The 19,275-nt window shown below is 49.5% G+C and overlaps 1 protein-coding gene across 1 annotated transcript in view; it reads right to left on the bottom strand.

Moving 5' to 3' along the window:
- The window catches only part of CADM1 (cell adhesion molecule 1), a 461,138-nt gene that overhangs the window by 27,700 nt on the left and 414,163 nt on the right, over positions 1–19,275 (bottom strand).

Below are 19,275 nucleotides of genomic sequence, written 5' to 3'. Positions count from 1 at the left end.
TCAGTCATCTGCATGGATAAGAAGTGGGGTCAGTGCCTCCTTCCTGTGACCAGTGGCGCTCTTTCCCAACCACTGCTGACCATGGGGGGGGGGGGATGGTGCGCGAGGACACTCCACTCTGATTATTTGCTACGTGCAGAGGCAGGGCTTATGTTCTTCCCCATGCAGGTGGGTCATCTGCAGAGGGCTACCGGGGAATTCAGAAGGAGTTGGAATAGTTATCTAGATGGACAACTGATGTCTTGCTGCTTGTACTGAGGACTGAGACCCAGCTTGTACTTTTATTGGCTCAGGTGGGTCGTCAAGTTCGTCTGAAGCAAGAGAACAACGTTTGAGTCCAGTCAGGCACCTTTTAAGGCCCACAAAGCCTAATTCTGGGCATACGCTTCCAGGTGCGCGCACACATCTTCAGATATCTGATGGCGTACATGCGCATGAAAGCATCTACCCAGAATGAAGACTTCATAGTCTTAAAGGTGCCCCAGGACTCCAGCTTTGTTCTACTTCTATTATCTGTTTTCCCTCTCAACGTCAAGCCACCCTGTGAATCCTGACAATGGAAAGGCAAGGGGTAAAATAAGTTAATGGAAACTTCTATCCATCCTCCACCTCAAGCACCAAAGACTGCAGCGCCCGATGGGACCCTCTTACAGTGCCCTGAAGGTCAAAGCAAGTTCTTCCTGGTGCCGTGATCATCACCCAAGAACAGGAAGAGGACTGCACCAATCAAATGGAACTTTCTGAGGATGAAAAACAACAATTGCAAACCAGCGCTTGCATGGGTCTGCAGCTGCCGAACTGCTCAGCTAAGGACAAATGGTACTGAGCAGAGGGAATCGTCAATGGCACAGCTTCTGGGATGCTGAAGTAGACAGATGCTGCCATTTGGAGGTGAACAGGCCACAGATAGGGCAACTGCTTTCGCTGGAAACAACAATTTGCCATGCTCCTTGATAACCAGCAAGCTAAGACAGGAGCATGATTCAAGTCTAGTAGGACCTTAAAGACAAACAAGACATTCGGGATATGAGCCTTCAGGAGTCAAAGCTCCTTCCTTGAAATAAGAGGAGTCATTTCCCATGTTCCGGCTTTGCTTGCAGAGGGTCCCAGGCTTGATCCCTGCCGTCGGTCGCTCAGAGAATCTTAGGCAGCATCAGTGCTGGTGTGGTTTCTTCCTGCCAGAGGCTGTGGACATTTGCTGCCAGTCAGAGAAGGATGAATGATCGGATAGCACAGAAGGAGGGGGCTTTAGCCAAAACAGTGTGAGCAACTCAATGTAAAAATAGCATTCCCACACAGGGAAGCCTTCCTGTTCAAATCAAAGGCTGCACAATAGCAAACAGAGAGAGAGTTTGGTGTAGTAGTTAAGAGCGCGGACTCTTATTTGGGAGAACCAGGTTTGATTCCCCACTCCTCCACTTGCAGCTGCTGGAATGGCCTTGGGTCAGCCATAGCTTTTGTAGGAGGTGTCCTTGAAAGGGCAGCTTCTGGGAGAGCTCTCTCAGCCACACCCACCTCACAGGGTGTCTGTTGTGGGGGGCAGAGGTAGAGGAGATTGTGACTGCTCTGAGACTCAGAGTATAGGGTGGGATATAAATCCGATTTCTTCTTCTTCTACAAAATGGACTCCCATTCCAGAACATGGAAGTGAATAATGAAGGCTTTGTAGGAAAGAGATCACCATGTGCCCCTGGAGGCACCAGGCTGAACTGTTGTATCTTATGTCATGCCCAGGATTATTATTAAAATATTTATTTATTAAAGGATTGGTACTCCAAAGGCAGAGGAAGGGTAGGTGAGTACAAGCTGCTTTGAGACTTAGGGAAGAGAAAAGTAGGGTACACATGGCATTCACTGCCACAAGAGGTGGTGGTAGCTACAAGCATAGACAGCTTCAAGAGGGGAGTGGATTAACAAAGGGTGATTAACATGTGGAATTCACTGCCACAGGAGGTGGTGGCGGCCACAAGTATAGCCACCTTCAAGAAGGGTTTAGATAAAAATATGGAGCACAGGTCCATCAGTGGCTATTAGCCACAGTGTATGTGTGTATATAAAATTTTTTGCCACTATGTGACACAGAGTGTTGGACTTGATGGGCCATTGGCCTGATCCAACATGGCTTCTCTTATGTTCTTATGTTCATACAGAGCAGAGGTCCATCAGTGGCTATTAGCCACAGCTTATCGTTGGAACTCTCTGTCTGGAGCAGGGATGCTCTGTATTCATGGTGCTTGAGGGGGGTACAGTGGGAGGGCTTCTGGTGTCCTGGCCCCACTGGTGGACCTCCTAATGGGACTTGGTTTTTTGGCCACTGTGTGACACAGAGTGTTGGACTGGATGGGCCATTGACCTGATCCAGCAGGGCTTCTCTTATGTTCTTATTGGCTATAGCATATTGTTGGAACTCTCTGTCTGGGGCAAGTGATGCTCTGTATTCTTGGTGCTTGGGAGGGACAACAGTGTGAGGACTTCTAGTGTCCTGGCCCCACTGAGGGACCTCCTGATGAAAACTGGGCTAAAACCAATAAAATGAATTTTAACATAACAAATAAAATGAATTTCAGTGTCCCCACTGGTGTGACACAGTGTTGCACTGGATGGGCCATTGGCCTAATCCAACATGGCTTCTCTTATGTTCTTAGGGTATAAAAACCAGCTCTTGGCTCAAGGTGGCAACAACGGCGGGAGTCTCTGCACACGGTTGCTGTTCTGATTAGAAAGAAGCTCTGCCATTGCCGTGTCTTTTTTGCCGCCTGGATAAGCTCTTCTATGAACCCTCCGTGCACCACAACTGCGGAAGCCAGTTGATCTCTCAGCCGTCTTTAGTGAGAACAGTTGCCACTTCTAATGAGATGTCGCAGAGAGCGCACATCTCCCTAAGTGCCTTCGCTTGTTGTGTCAAGACAAATGGGCCCCATTTGGTAAGTAATAGGAGGGAAGATATTAAGCTTGCGTCTGTGGTGGTGGAAAGTGCTGTCAAGTCGCAGCCAACATATGGCAACACCATAGAGTCGTCGAGAGACGTTCAGAGCTAGTTTGCTGTTGCCTGCCTTTGCATTGCAACCCTGGACTTCTTTGGTGGTCTCTCATCCAAGTCTTCTGAGATCTGACGAGAACACAGCTAGTCTGGGCCATCCAGGTCAGGACTTAGAATCATTGAATCGTAGAGTTGGAAGGGACCTCCAGGGCCATCTAGTCCAACCCCCTGCACAATGCAGGAAACTCACAAATGCCTCCCCCTAAATCCACAGGATCCTCATTGCTGTCAGATGGCCATCCAGCCTCTGTTGGAAAACCTCCAAGGAAGGAGAGCCCATCACCTCCTGAGGAAGCCTGTTCCACTGAGGAACCGCTCTAACGGTCAGGAAGTTCTTCCTAATGTTGAGCCGGAAACTCTTTTAATTTAATTTCAACCCACTGGTTCTGGTCTGGCCTTCTGGGGCCACAGAAAAGTATTCCACACCATCCTCTATATGACAGCCCTTCAAGTACTTGTACTTATTGCTGCAAAATTCTTTGCTTCAGCAGAAGCTCAGAAGCATCTGGCGTACAGGTATCTTTAGGGGAGGGGGGGGGCAGCCACAATCCCTACCATAAAGTCCCCACATTAGAAGCTCACAGGTAATCAGACACATAAAGGCCATTAGACATTGGGTACCTCTTGTGAGCAATCCCTAATTAAATGAACACTTTGTGGCTCCTGGGATGGGGAAGACCACCACTGGCAGACGAGCATCATGGTGTGAGCCCTGACCCGCGTGGCCCAGGCTAGCCTGATCTTGCCAGATCTCAGAAGCTAAGCAGGGTCAGCCCTGGTTAGTACTTGGATGGGAGACCACCAAGGAAGCCCAGGGTTGCTACGCAGGAGCAGGCAATGGCAAACGACCTCTCAACGTTTTGTCATGAAAACCTTACAGGGTCACTGCAAACTGACCATGACGTGAAGGCACTTAATTATTTCCTTGACCCGGATGCCCCGAGGCTAGCCCAAGTTCATCAAATCTGGGAAGCTAAGAGGGGTCAGCTCTAGTTAGTATTTGGGTGGGAGACCACCAAGGAAGTCCAGGGGTGCTAAGAGGCAGGTACCTCCCATTCGTGTCTTGTCTTGAAAACCCTATGGGGTCACCATGAGCTATCTGAGACTTTGACGGCACTGTCAATCATCCGTCATGGTGTGAATCCTCTCCTCCTGCTGGCCTGCAAATGTGGGATGAGCTCTGGTAGAAGCAGCAGCAGCAGCGAGCACCTGGCCCACTGCCAATCAGGTGAAATCTCCTGCACAAATTACATGAGGAACCCTTCCAGAAGAGGGCCACCGAAGGAGCCCTGGAGCTACTGATCAGGGGTAAGTGATGCTCTGGAACTCTGTCTGGGGTAAGTGATGCTCTGTATTCTTGGTGCTTTGGGGGGGGGGCAGTGGGAGGGCTTCTAGTGTCCTGGCCTCACTGGTGGACCTCCTGATGGTGCCTGGGTTTTTTGGCCACTGTGTGACACAGAGTGTTGGACTGGTTGGGCCATTGGCCTGATCCAACATGGCTTCTCTTAGGTGCTTATGTCTGGGGCAGTGATGCTCTGTATTCTTGGTGCTTGGGGGGGGGGGCGACAGTGGGAGGGCTTCTGGCCCCACTGATGGACCTCCTGACGACACCTGGGTTTTTGGCCACTGTGTGACACAGAGTGTTGGACTGGTTGGGCCACTGGCCTGATCCAACATGGCTTCTCTTATGTCTGGGGCAAGTGATGCTCTGTATTCTTGGTGCTTAGGGGAGGGCAACAGTGGGAGGACTTCTAGTGTCCTGGCCCCACTGATGGATCTCCTATTGGCACCTGGTTTTTTGGCCACTGTGTGACACAGAGTGTTGGACTGGATGGGCCATTGGCCTGATCCAACATGGCTTCTCTTATGTTCTTATGTCTGGGACAGTGATGCTCTGTATTCTTGGTGCTTGGGGGATACAGTGGGAGGACTTCTAGTGTCCTGGCCCCACTGATGGAGCTCCTAATGGCACTCGGTTTTTTGGTCACTGTGTGGGCTGGACAGGCCATTGGTCTGATCTAATATGGCTTCTCTTATATTTTTAGGATCACTTGCAGGGCAGAAATACAATGGTGGTTTTTGCCAACGTCCTATTTTCAGCTTCCCAAACTGTGTCTTTTCATGGGGCTTTCCTCCTTCACTTAAGGAAACATTTGTTTTCTTAAAAGCAAAAAAGGGCAATATTACATTTTCTTTTTGTAAAGCGAAGAAACTTTTGTCTTTTCCCCCAAAGGAAACTTAACAGGCCAACTATTTCTAGTTCTGTCAGACAGTGACAGACAGGAGAATGCTATTGAGCTGCATCACAAAATTGTCGAGGCAACTTCACACGCCGCAAATTATGCCTTGAGCTTTCTCATTGCTTCTTGTATGGGATTATTAGAAGACTCCCTCTGTTGTGTTTTGTGTTTTTTTTCCTGGATAAGGAGAGAGCTGACATTCCCACGGCGTTCAGCTGCTGGAGTCGAAAAGGCAGAAATTGCCTGGGCCTGATAAGAAATGATCCAAAGACATGCCCCTCACCGACTATGTTACAGTGGTGTTTGCACCCTACCTGACTGCATTGTTCACAAATGGCCTTCCAGAACAGCAACTCATCTCTTTAGAAAACCAGAACTAAGCATGGAAAATATTTCTCCAACATGTACCCAGTGATGCTGATAAGTAAATTAGGTAGCCTACAACTAGGAAATCCATGTCTTTCTGTGATTTGCAAAAAATACCAATTGGCAGGGAACTTTATTACCTTTTATGGCTATCCAGACCAAATGGCCAAGCCACACGGTTGTGTCATGTGACCACAGCCAGTTTGCACTCTTAAACAACAAACTGCATGTATTTCAGCCCACAATTCCTGATCCCCTCGCCTGATGAAGTGTGCTTAGAGAGCACACAAAAGCTTACGTTCTCAATAAAACTTGGTTGGTCTTAAAGGTGCCACTTGAGTCCTACTATGTACCTAGTGAATTCATCTGAGCAGTTATATATCAGCTGGCCTAATAACTTAGAGATCCACTGGATAAATCCGAGTGGTATTTCGGAGGAGACTGCTGAAAAGTAATCCATGTGACGGTCACCTCCAGATTAGACTACTGTAACTCGCTCTACGCTACCCTTGGGACTGACTCGAAAACTCCAATGGATCCAGAACACGGCGGCACAAGTCCTGGCAGGAACACCACGGACAGCACACATTCAACCTGTGCTGAGCCAGCTACACTGGCTTCTGGCTGAGTACTGACTCAGATTCAAGGTCTTGGTGTTGATGTTAGGGTTAGGGTTGGAACAGACCCATACACAGGACTGCCTCCTCCACTATGTCCCTGGAAAAGTGTTATTTGTTGGTAGCAACTTGCTGGTGATCCCTGGCCTTAGAGAGGTCTGGCTGTCCTGGCCCCAACCTGGTGGAACTCTCTGCTGGAAGACACCAGGGCCACTGTGTGACACAGAGTGTTGGACTGGTTGGGCCATTGGCCTGATCCAACATGGCTTCTCTTATGTTCTTACGTGACACAGAGTGTTGGACTGGATGGGCCATTGGCCTGATCCAACATGGCTTCTCTTATGTTCTTACATGACACAGAGTGTTGGACTGGATGGGCCTTTGGCCTGATCCAACATGGCTTCTCTTATGTTCTTACATGACACAGAGTGTTGGAATGGATGGGCCACTGGCCTGATCCAGCATGGCTTCTCTTATGTGACACAGAGTGTTGGACTGGATGGGCCATTGGCCAGATCCAGCATGGCTTCTCTTATGTTCTTATGTGACACAGAGTGTTGGACTGGATGGGCCACTGGCCTGATCCAACATGGCTTCTCTTATGTTCTTACGTGACACAGAGTGTTTGACTGGATGGGCCATTGGCCAGATCCAGCATGGCTTCTCTTATGTTCTTACGTGACACAGAGTGTTGGACTGGATGGGCCATTGGCCTGATCCAACATGGCTTCTCTTATGTTCTTACGTGACACAGAGTGTTGGACTAGATGGGCCATTGGCCAGATCCAGCATGACTTCTCTTATGTTCTTATGTGACACAGAGTGTTGGACTGGATGGGCCATTGGCCTGATCCAACATGGCTTCTCTTATGTGACACAGAGTGTTGGACTGGATGGGCCATTGGCCTGATCCAACATGGCTTCTCTTATGTTCTTACGTGACACAGAGTGTTGGACTGGATGGGCCATTGGCCAGATCCAGCATGGCTTCTCTTATGTTCTTATGTGACACAGAGTGTTGGACTGGATGGGCCATTGGCCTGATCCAACATGGCTTCTCTTATGTTCTTACGTGACACAGAGTGTTGGACTGGATGGGCCATTGGCCTGATCCAACATGGCTTCTCTTATGTTCTTACGTGACACAGTGTTGGACTGGATGGGCCATTGGCCAGATCCAGCATGGCTTCTCTTATGTTCTTATGTGACACAGAGTGTTGGACTGGATGGGCCACTGGCCTGATCCAACATGGCTTCTCTTATGTTCTTACGTGACACAGAGTGTTGGACTGGATGGGCCATTGGCCAGATCCAGCATGGCTTCTCTTATGTTCTTATGTGACACAGAGTGTTGGACTGGATGGGCCATTGGCCTGATCCAACATGGCTTCTCTTATGTTCTTATGTGACACAAAGTGTTGGACTGGATGTGCCATTGGCCTGATCCAACATGGCTTCTCTTATGTTCTTACATGACACAGAGTGTTGGACTGGATGGGCTATTGGCCTGATCCAACATGGCTTCTCTTATGTTCTTATGTGACACAGAGTGTTGGACTGGAGGGGCCATTGGCCTGATCCAGCATGGCTTCTCTTATGTTCTTATGTGACACAGAGTGTTGGATTGGATGGGCCATTGGCCTGATCCAACATGGCTTCTCTTAGGTTCTTATGTCTGGGGCAGTGATGCTCTGTATTCTTGGTGCTTGGGGGGGGGCGACAGTGGGAGGGCTTCTAGTGTCCTGGCCTGCCTTAGAGAGGTCTGGCTGTCCTTGACACGGGCCAGGACTTTTTCAGTCCTGGCCCCAACCTGGTGGAACTCTCTGCTGGAAGACACCAGGGCCCTGAGGTAACTTTTCCAATTCTGCAGGGCCTGTAAAGCAGAGATGTTCCACCAGGCTTTCAATTAGGGAAAGCGACGGTTGATTAGCTGGCACCCTCACTCCCCCCTTCATCCCCCCCGTATGACACCAATAATCTGGAATTATAGAAATAGCGGGGCACCACTGGCGAGTGAGGGTTATAAAATGTTTTAATTATACTGTTTCAAGGTTTTTAACTTTGTAGTATGTTGTATTACTGATGTAAATGGCCCAGAGCCCGGCACTAGCTAGGATGGAGCGCTTAATCAAATTTAATTAATAATAATAAGCGCAACATAAATTTTGAAATTAACTCCGTGTAGACATATTTAAGCTGAGTTGGCAACATGAGGCCATTCTGGATCGCCAAGCTGGGGAAAATGCAGGTTCTTCTGGGGCTAGAATTCTTGTTAGGGACTCGGAAATGATCAGCCGCTATTAAAGTTCCCTAAAATGACTCAGGATAGGAATTCTGCTGCTTTATTCTTGGCAGGATTAACCAACATGGCCTGCAAAAGAAGGGCAGCCTTGGCCTCAAACAAATTCCCGAACTCTTCCTTCGATCCGCTCGATAAAGTACCATCTGCATGTCACATGTTCATTTAGGACACAGTAAATTCCATGATGGAAGAGAAGGCACCATGGTACACAGGAACTCCTTTGCATATTAGGCCACACACCCCAGATGTAGCCAATTTTCCAAGAGCATATAGGGCTGTTCTTACAGGGCCTACTGTAAGCTCTTGGAGGACTGGCTATATCAGGGGGTATGTGGCCTAACATGCAAAGGAGTTCCCACTACAAAAAAAAAAAAGAGCTTGATCTCCTCAAGGAGACCACCAAGGAAGGCTCTGCAGAGGAAGATAACAGCAACCTACTTCTGTTTCTCACTTGCCTTGGAAGCCCCTTGCTGGGGTCACTATAGATCAGATTGTCAGTGACTGGTAGCTTACAAGTGAAGCATGTCGATCCTCTACTGTCAAAGCAGTGAAGTCATGTGACAAGGATCACAAGGCAGGCTGATGCAATGTCTGGAAAGTACCTATGTCACAGCGAGTCAGCATATTCCCCTGATTGGTGGCTGGGATATATAAGGAGCTGAGTGCTAGAGACTTTTTCCTCTTTGTACGATTGATGGTCTGGCGAAGCATTTTGAAGCTCTGTATTGTAAATATATTGCACATCCGTTAATATCTGCAAATACACTTACAGTTCTGGAAGAACTGGTGTGGAGTCTCTCCTTGTCGGCGTATCTACTATTATCAGTCTCTTTGGCTCAGTTCGGCAGCTATCTCTTGCTATCCGTCATAGATGTGACTTAATGCACACAAAACCCCCAACAAGACAGTAAACTCCTTCAGAAAAATGTCAGAGCGGCCTTGGTAGAGCAGACCCCAGGTGTTTCTGGCTCAGCGCCCTCTGAAGCATGCCAGGCAATCCAATGGCCCTGGGAAACTGACATCTAGAGCAAGACGGCAACAGTTGCTACCAACAGAGCTGCTGCCCTTCCACAAGTGTTACTGAGAAGCATTTTGCTTCCCAGCTGCAGAGCTTTCCATGCAGCTGTTCTGGCCTGGCCTGGCCATTTCCCAGCCCGCCATATTGAATTGAGGTTGCTTGCTTGGGAAGACACTGTTGACTAACATCCTTGCTCGATGGATACACTTATGCTGGGCCCATACGAAGAAGGGGAGGGAAACAGGGAAGCCGAAGAGCTGCCACTGCGCAAAGGCAGGCCTCCGGTTGGTTCAAGAGTGAACATGCTGGTCCCCCCCCCCCCCCACAGCAGGTTCTGTCCAGTCTTGCTTGGCGCTTGACGCTGCCTTTTCCTTTGATGATGCTGCTGCAATCCTTCATGCGGGGAGGGATGGTGGCTCAGTGCTAGAGCATCTGCTTGGGAAGCAGAAGGTCCCAGGTTCAATCCCTGGCATCTCCAAAAAAGGGTCCAGGCAAATAGGTGTGAAAAACCTCTGCTTGAGACCCTGGAGAGCCGCTGCCAGTCTGAGAAGACAAGACTGACTTTGATGGACCGAGGGTCTGATTCAGTATAAGGCAGCTTCATATGTTCATATGTTCACTGGCCGCAGGAGACAAACAGCTTGCTGGAAGGGTTCTATTGGGCAGCTTGGCCACGAAGTACTTTGCGTGCTCCTCACAGAGGAGAAGAATGCTTAAGAAAGAACTGGACAAGAGAGGTATGTGGGCACAGTCAAGGGCGCCTTGTTTCTTTCGTTCCATTCCCCACCCATGTCCACTTTATTTTGATCAGGCTTGACGCTGAGAGGGGTTTTCCCATCGAGCACATAATTAAGCACAGCCCCCCCCCTGAAAAAAAGGTTGCTCCCAGTTTAAACTGGATAGCAGCAATCGCATCTCCAGATTGACTCGAGGCTGAAAGAAAGGCTCCATCAGGCAACCATCCCTACATCTGATTGTAGGTGTTATCAATATGAGATTAAAGCACACGTATGCATTGCCATATTGCACATGGCTGAATCTCTAGCGTGCTTGCGTGTGTTCTGAACTAGGAAGGAAGAGGGGGATGTGAGTCAGTGTTCTGCGGTGAATGCCAGCAGCATCTACTTTGACTTCAGAGAAGATTTCAAAAAGACTTGAGCTTGCCTAACAGTGGATTGGGCTGTAGCCAGGGGCACAATCCAACAGGTGGCTTCCAATATTCCCTCCAAGCTGCGGAGTTTTGAGAGCAAAAAATTCTACTTTGTGAGCTGCTGGCATGAAAGTTGTGAGGCGCTGCATCAATAAGTGTGCTCCGGGGTCATCCTTCCCGAGCGAAGACAAAAACGGAGGCTAAAAATCTGCGAGCCAGCTCACACTAACACAGCAGAGAGGGAACACGTGGCTTGCATTGATCGTACACAGGGGCACCCTTCCTGGTACCATATGAGGAAGCATTCTGGGAACTGCCCTGTACATTCCTGTACTTGCAAACTGTATCATCCCAATGTACATTGGATTTTGAACTGGCTCTTTTTTTTTTTTCTTTCTCTTTCTCTCATTCTCACGCACACCAGCAACATTCACAAGTGACTCATCAGGAATTCTCATTTGCAAAAGTGGCCGTGAAGCTAGCTTCATCAGACAGATCCTTAAATTGTCTGATTTTTGAGAAGAAATCTACTCTCCAGAAATAGCAGGGGGAGGAGAGCTTGGCAAATGACACCAGCCTACCTCTCCCATGCATGCCGCTCTCCCCACTTCTCTGACTGACTTGGGGGGGCAGGAGCTTCCCAAGAGGCAAGGGAGGCAGATTCTGAGCAGAGTCACTGCAGTGCAGCCAAGACCAGGCCCCCAGCCACAAAAGCATGCGGTTATTCAATTTCGGGTGATGAACGCAGATGAGGGGGGAGCAGACATGGAGACTGGCAAGTGGAAGGTCTTGGCTTTGCACAGTGGAAGAGTTAAAAAGGCCCGTGCTCTAATGTTGCCCATGCATAGCAGCTGCCCATTCTACCTGCAAGGAGAGAATGACTTGGAAGAGGGGATGCAACATTTCTTTGCATGCACAAACTCCTCTCCTTTCCGCTCCTTTAGGATACACTCCAAAAATTTTTGCACTGCGTGCTTCAGCACCTTTCTTTCAATTCTTGGCCTTCCACCCGTGTTGCTTTTACTGCCCAGTCACAATGGTTAGGGCAGCAATTTTAATTTGAAATAGGGTGGTTTTCGGGGTTTTCTTTTTGGAGAAAATCCATCTGGTTTCACAGGTCTCCATGCCCCTCATGCATTTCTCAGGGTCCACAGACATGCTGGCTCCCAGTTGGACATTGTTCAAAACCAATGGCCAACGCACAAACTTCAGCTCACTTCATACACACCCCAGCAGGGCAAGCCTGGGACGACACCCAACCTTGGGGAGAACAGGAGAGGAGCTGCCTCCAACTGAAGCAGCTCCGTAGGAACCAGGATCATCTTTGAAGGGAGAGAAGGCCTCTCCTGCACAATATTTACCCTCCCCCCCGCCAATTGTGCCAACGGTCAAAGGCCTCCTTCACTTCTGGCATAGAATTCTCGGGCACCAGTGGGTGCAGCCGTAGGCCTTATTTTGAGCCACAGTGCAGTCTTTCAAAGCAAAACTCAGTACTTCTTGCTTATCTGGCTACCAGTCTGGGCTGTCTCCAGGCTGATTTCATTTTGAACCTTTTAGTTCTACAGCTGCAGCTTGGTTTGACTTGTATGTCTTCATAACTGGGGCAAATATCTTTAGCGGTCTGCAGGGCTTTTCTTTTTTGTAGCAGGAACTCCTTTGCATATTAGGCCACACACCCCGATGTAGCCAATCCTCCAAGAGCTTACAGTAGGCTCTGTACTAAGAGCCATGAAAGCTCCAGGAGGATTGGCTACATCAGGGGGTGTGGCCTAATATGCAAAGGAGCTTCTGCTCCAAAGAAAGCCATGATGGTCTGCTTCTCTAAGGAACTATATTCCAACTCCCTTTCTAATAAGCACTGGTCCCAAAATTATGACGGGAAGGCTGACAATAGGAGCTCACATAAAAAGGTCACCACTGTTTCCAAGTAACTGCCTGAGTGTTGTTGGGCAGGGACTTCAAATGTTAAGGAATGGGATGCTTGCACCAAAGTGACCTGCTCCATGTACACCAATGGAATTCTACTCTCAGAGCCAGTTTGCTGTGGTGGTTAAGTGTGCGGACTCTTATCTGGGAGAACTGGGTTTGATTCCCCACTCCTCCACTTGCACCTGCTGGAATGGCCTTGGGTCAGCCAGAGCTCTCTTATCTGGGAGAACCGGGTATGATTCCCCACTCCTCCCCTTGCAGCTGCAGGAATGGCCTTGGGTCAGCCAGAGCTCTCTTATCTGGGAGAACCTGGTTTGATTCCCCACTCCTCCACTTGCAGCTGCTGGCATGGCTTGGGTCAGCCAGAGCTCTCTTATCTGGGAGAACCGGGTTTGATTCCCCACTCCTCCACTTGCAGCTGCTGGAATGGCTTGGGTCAGCCATAGCTCTTATCTGGGAGAACCAGGTTTGATTCCCCACTCCTCCACTTGCAGCTGCTGGAATGGCTTGGGTCAGCCATAGCTCTCTTATCTGGGAGAACCGGGTTTGATTCCCCACTCCTCCACTTGCACCTGCTGGAATGGCCTTGGGTCAGCCAGAGCTCTCTTATCTGGGAGAACCGGGTTTGATTCCCCACTCCTCCCCTTGCAGTTGCTGGAATGGCCTTGGGTCAGCCAGAGCTCTCTTATGTGGGAGAACCGGGTTTGATTCCCCACCCCTCCACTTGCACCTGCTGGAATGGCCTTGGGTCAGCCATAGCTCTGGCAGAGGTTGTCCTTGAAAGGGCAGCTTCTGGGAGAGCTCTCTCAGCCCCACCCACGTCACAGGGGGTCTGTTGTGGGGGGAGAAGATAAAGGAGATTGTAAGCAGCTCTGAGTCTCTGATTCAGAGAGAAGGGTGGGGTATAAATCTACAATTCTTCTTCATCCCTGGGCAGCAGAAGCTACAACTCTGCATCTACTGCCTTTGCATACAGGACGTTATCTCCTACATAAGCAAACTCCTCATTAGCTCCTCCACAGCTTCAGGAGCTTCTGAAGGCACCAGGGAGAGCCAGAGTGAGAGATCATGCAGTTTTGTTCCCTGTGAAGGAGGGAAGCCAAAAGGCACCAGCTGGGAACTCAAAATCTCCCAGCTTGAAAGAAGCTCATCCTAATTCAACACAAGCTAAGACTTGGTGCAGTCTGAGGCTGCGCTCACCCTGCCGTGGGTCAGAAGGCCGACTCTCCACTGCTCCAGATCGGGGTCCCCAACACGGTGCCCCCACCAAGACTTTTCCTGATGCCTGGCAGGTGTTTTGGGGAAGTGGCCGGTCCAGGTAGGGATCCCCTCCTGGCAGAGCCTCTGATTGGCCAGTGAATATCTCAGGGACTGTGCAGATTAGAACAACCCTGTTTGTAGTTGCCACTACACTGCCTTCTTTCTTATTTTTGTCTCTCACTCCTCTTCCCCTGTGCATCTTTTAAAAATCACTTCTCTTGTCTATACCAGGAGAAGGCATAGGAAATTGTAAGCCGCTTTGAGTCTCTGATTCAGGGAAAAGGGTGGGGTATAAATCTGCAATTCTTCTTCTTCTTTGCTGTAGTGGTTAAGCGTGTGGACTCTTATCTGGGAGAACCGGGTTTGATTTCCCACTCCTTCACTTGCAGCTGCTGGAATGCCTTGGGTCAGCCATAGCTATCACAGGAGTTGTCCTTGAAAGAGCAGCTTCTACCAGGGCCCTCTCAGTCCCACCTACCTCACAAGGTGTCTGTTGTGGGGGAAGAAGATACAGGAGTCTGTAAGCCACTCTGAGTCCCTGATTCAGAGAGAAGGGCGGTGTATAAATCTGCAATTCTTCTTCTTTGCTGTAGTGGTTAAGTGTGTGGACTCTTATCTGGGAGAACCGGGTTTGATTTCCCACTCCTTCACTTGCAGCTGCTGGAATGCCTTGGGTCAGCCATAGCTATCACAGGAGTTGTCCTAGAAAGAGCAGCTTCTACCAGGGCCCTCTCAGTCCCACCTACCTCACAAGGTGTCTGTTGTGTGGGGAGAAGATACAGGAGTCTGTAAGCCACTCTGAGTCCCTGATTCAGAGAGAAGGGCGGGGTATAAATCTGCAATTCTTCTTCTTCTTCCTGCACTTGGGCTTTCTCTCACTCTCTCTGTAACTCTGTCTCCCAGTCACCATTTGTGGAGTGGGGACACCATTTTGGGACTCTGTGTCAGAATTCCAACGGTGTCCTCAGGCTCAAAAAGTCAGGAGGGGGGGAGTGCTGGTATAGATTGTCCTGCCCCACACCTTCCCTTTGTCTATATTTACACAATGACAGCAACAAAGACAGCGCAAGAGCCTCGAAGAACCACATCAGGGGCTCCTCTTTTACTCCACATTGTAAATTTAGGGAAAGGGAAAGAAGTAGTGGGGACTTAGAGGATACTGGGGGTGGGGGGTGGCAATCGTGACATGGTTTTACAATTCTTTGCAAGCTTCTACATGAGCATTCACTAAAAAAAACCTGATTCTCTCTCCCCTCCCCCCCCCCGAACGCTTGCAGTAAAAGCTTTCAAAAAGCCAGCATAATCAGTGCAAACTGAAGAGAGTTCTCTCATCACCAGCCTTAAAAACTTCCCTGATTAGAACACTGGGACTGTGCGGCGAGTGGATGCAAGGCTGCTCTTTACACGAAGGCAGGACACTGGCTTAGGCCGGACGATGCAGCCTGTCTTGACAGGTCATCAAGAGCCCAGGGCTCGGCTCCCGGCGGGAATCCCAGCGGAAGGCCTTCCGGGACTACCTAAATGGCTCGGAATAGGAGGCGCCCTAAATTACAGATTTGAAGGGGTGAGTCAAACTCTGCCTGCACAAAGATGGCAGCAGAAACTGGACAAGGAACCATTCAGTGCTGCACGAAGAGAGAAGAAGACGACTGCAGATTTATATCTCGCCCTTCTCTCTGAATCAGAGACTCAGAGCAGCTCACAATCTTCTATATCTTCTCCCCCCACAACAGACACCCTGTGAGGTGGGTGGGGCTGAGAGGGCTCTCACAGCAGATGCCCTTTCAAGGAGCAGCCTACAATCTCCTTTATCTTCCTCCCCCCACAACAGACACCCTGTGAGGTGGGTGGGGCTGGAGAGGGCTCCCACAGCAGCTGCCTTTTCAAGGACAGAGTCTCAGAGCAGCCTACAATCTCCTTTATCTTCCTCCCCCCACAACAGACACCCTGTGAAGTGGGTGGGGCTGAGAGGGCTCTCATAGCAGCTGCCCTTCCAGGGACAGAGTCTCAGAGCAGCCTACAATCTCCTTTATCTTCCTCCCCCACAACGGACACCCTGTGAGGTAGGTGGGGCTGAGAGAGCTCTCTCAGAAGCTGCCTTTTTAAGGACGACTCCTATGAGAGCAATGGGTAACCCAAGGCCATTCCATCAGCTGCAAGTGAAGGTGTGGGGAATCAAACCCAGTTCTCACAGATAAGAGTCCGCACACTTAACCACTACACCAAACAGGCTCTCAATGCCAAATTAAAAATGCCCAATGCTGAATTAAAAATGCATCCCTTACAACCGTTGGTTGCAGCTGCTGCCCTTACTCTGAAATCAGGAAGGTCCCTAGAGCCTCTCTAATGCCTCGCAGGCTGGGAAGAAGTTTCAGAAGCCTCCAGTAAGTCACAAGAAAATCCCTACAAAATGCTGAGTGTAGAGGCCACACCACATTTGCGCCTGTGATAATTCAACACACAAGGAGTTGGGCATTAGAAGGTTCTACTGTTCGTTCCTTGGCACTACATGGACACCTTCTAAAAGGAATTGCCTCTGAAAAAGAAATTGGGTCTACTTGGATTTACAAGGCTGAAGTCGTCTTTGACAGCGTGGGCTCCAAAGTGCTGCTCAAAACACAAGTTAGCTGGTTCCAGATGCTGACATATTGGTCTGCAGTAGAACAGCTGGATTTGAGCCCAATATCATCTTAGAGACTAACAAGATTTTTTGGGGGGCGGGGAATATGAGCTTTCAAGGGTCAACCCCCCCCCCCCCTTTGCAGATACAAACCGGGCTAGAGATCCTTGAGTCCTTGCATCCCAGTCTGAAGGTGGGAGGGATTCTGCAAAGAACTAACTCAGGATGCAGAGGTAGAATGCATGTTGTACCTTTCTTATCAAGCTTATTACATTGTGCACTGGACCTCTGCATTCTGTGTCCCTTCTTTGCAGCATCCTTCCTCACCTTTCCCTTTAGGGGAGGGACGGTGGCTCAGTGGTAGAGCATCTGCTTGGTAAGCAGAAGGTCCCAGGTTCAATCCCCGGCATCTCCAACTAAAAAGGGTCCAGGCAAGCAGACATGAAAAAAACCTCAGCTTGAGACCCTGGAGAGCGGCTGCCAGTCTGAGTAGACAATACTGACTTTGATGAACCCAAGGTCTGATTCAGAATAAGGCAGCTTCATAGGTTCCGATGGAGAGATAAAGACTCAGGGATCTCCACTCCGACTTGTATCTGACAACAGGAGCTCTGACTCTCAAGAATTTGCACCCCCAAAATCTTAAAGGCTAACAACACTTGTGGTAGGGTATGAGCTTTCATGACTCAGATAAAGAAGCGAGCAACGACTCACAAAAGCTCACACCCTGCCACAAATGTTGCTAGTCTTTAAGGTGCTTCTGGACGCTTGTTCTTTTCTACCGCTACGGACATGGCTGACCATCTTGATCTAACCTGAAAACAGCGTTTTTGCAGCAGGAACTTCTTTACATATTAGGCCACACCCCCTGATGTAGCCAATCCCCCAAGAGCTTACATGGCTCTTTGTACAGGGCCTATTGTAAGGTCCAGCAGGATTGGCTACATCAAGGGTGTGTGGCCCAGGGCTTTTCTGTAGCAGGAACTCCTTTGCATCTTAGGCCACACACCCTTGATGTAGCCAATCCTCCAAGAGCTTACAGGGCTCTTCTTTCAGGGCTTACTGTAAGCTCTTGGAGGATTGGCTACATCAAGGGTGTGTGGCCTAATATGCAAAGGAGCTCCTGCTACAAAAAAAAAGCCCTGCCTGAAAACCTTATTGGTTTCTAAGACACGACTGCACTTGCATCTAACCATTTAAGAGTCAGATTCTAAATCTGACCCCAGTGAACCTCTGACTCCCCATGAATTGGACGTCAGCATGTTTTGGAGGCCCTCAATTCATGGGGTTGCCCTCAGTTGGAACTGACTTGATGCCGCTTTGCAGGCTGCCCAACGCAAAGGGTATGGCCAACTGGTGATGCTGAGTGCTTATCCGGGAAGGGAGAACTGCTCATGGGGAGCATGCAGAAGGAAGCAGGACTGCTGCGTAACATCTCAAGTCAACAGGGGCTGCAAAGCAGGGCTGGGAAAGACACCATCCCCTCCACAGCCAGCTGGAGTAGCCATTCCTGGGCTACCTGGACCAGTGGCTCGTGGAAGGGGGAGATTCATGTGAAGGTAACCCTGGCAGTGCTTCCTAGCAGCTTTTTGAGGCTGAGCCTGAAGGACAGGCAGCCCTCTTTCACTTGGGGGGGGGCAGTCCTTTCATGAAGAGCCCCGCCTCCCCTGTCTCTTGTCAACATGCACCAGTACTTGTTATGCAGGACGAAGGAGTGCATTTTCAGTCTGCAAATCCAGGCTGTATATTTTAGTGCAATCCTTGTCATGCTTCTGACGTTTGTATGTTGAAATCCTTTCTACCAATATTTTACCACTATCCTGAGATGCTGAAAGATCCAGGCGGGCAGCCGTGTTGGTCTGAAGCAGTTGAACAAAGCAGGAGTCAAGTTGCACCTTTAAGGCCAACCAAGTTTTATTGAGAACGTAAGCTCTCTCTAAGCACACTTCAGACGAGGGGATCAGGTATTGTGGGCTGAAATACAAGCAGTTTGTTGATTAAGAGTGCAAACGGGCTGTGGTCACATGATAAAACAGTGTGGCTTGGCCATTTGGTCTGGATAGCCATAAAAGGTTATAAAGTTCCCTGCCAATTGGCTAGCCAGACCAAATGGCCAAGCCACACGGGTTTATCATGTGACCACAGCCAGTTTGCACTCTTAAACAACAAACTGCATGTATTTCAGCCCACAATACCTGATCCCTTTGTTTGATGAGGTGTGCTTAGAGAGCACACAAAGCTTACGTTCTCAATAAAACTGGGTTGGTCTTAAAGGTGAAACTTGACTCCTGCTTTGTTCAGCTGAGATGCTGAGTTAGAGGAGTTGTGGGGGGGGGCAAGGGAGGGGAACCGCCTGCTGCAGACACACAGACAGATGAGGAGGGCTAGTTTGCTAGTCTGTTAGGACCACCTACGTGGCGGGAGGGGGAGCGTGTGTTCTGGAGCCTCCTTTGTGATCCCTCCATGTGACATGAGAGATTCTGATGGAACCCTGGTCTCAGAATACTAAACTTTCCTGCCTCACTTGCATATTTAAGGGCCTTACTAAAATGTCAGACCGATTCTGCACTAGGGCTTGTTCCGGGTGGGGAGCCCTTTCGGCCCCAGCACTTCTCTCTGTTTTCGCACGAGCTGCTCCGGAGCTGGGAGTTGGAGCGCCACTTTTCCACAGCAAGCAGAAACTGCTTGTAAGAGGATCTCACTGGCTGCAGAAAAGCGACACACCAACTCACA

This window comes from Heteronotia binoei, chromosome 12 (genome assembly GCF_032191835.1).
Source record: "Heteronotia binoei isolate CCM8104 ecotype False Entrance Well chromosome 12, APGP_CSIRO_Hbin_v1, whole genome shotgun sequence".
NCBI classification, from domain to species: domain Eukaryota; kingdom Metazoa; phylum Chordata; class Lepidosauria; order Squamata; family Gekkonidae; genus Heteronotia; species Heteronotia binoei.
Note: the sequence above shows the minus strand (reverse complement) of the source record. Positions and strands in the feature narration are given on the sequence as shown.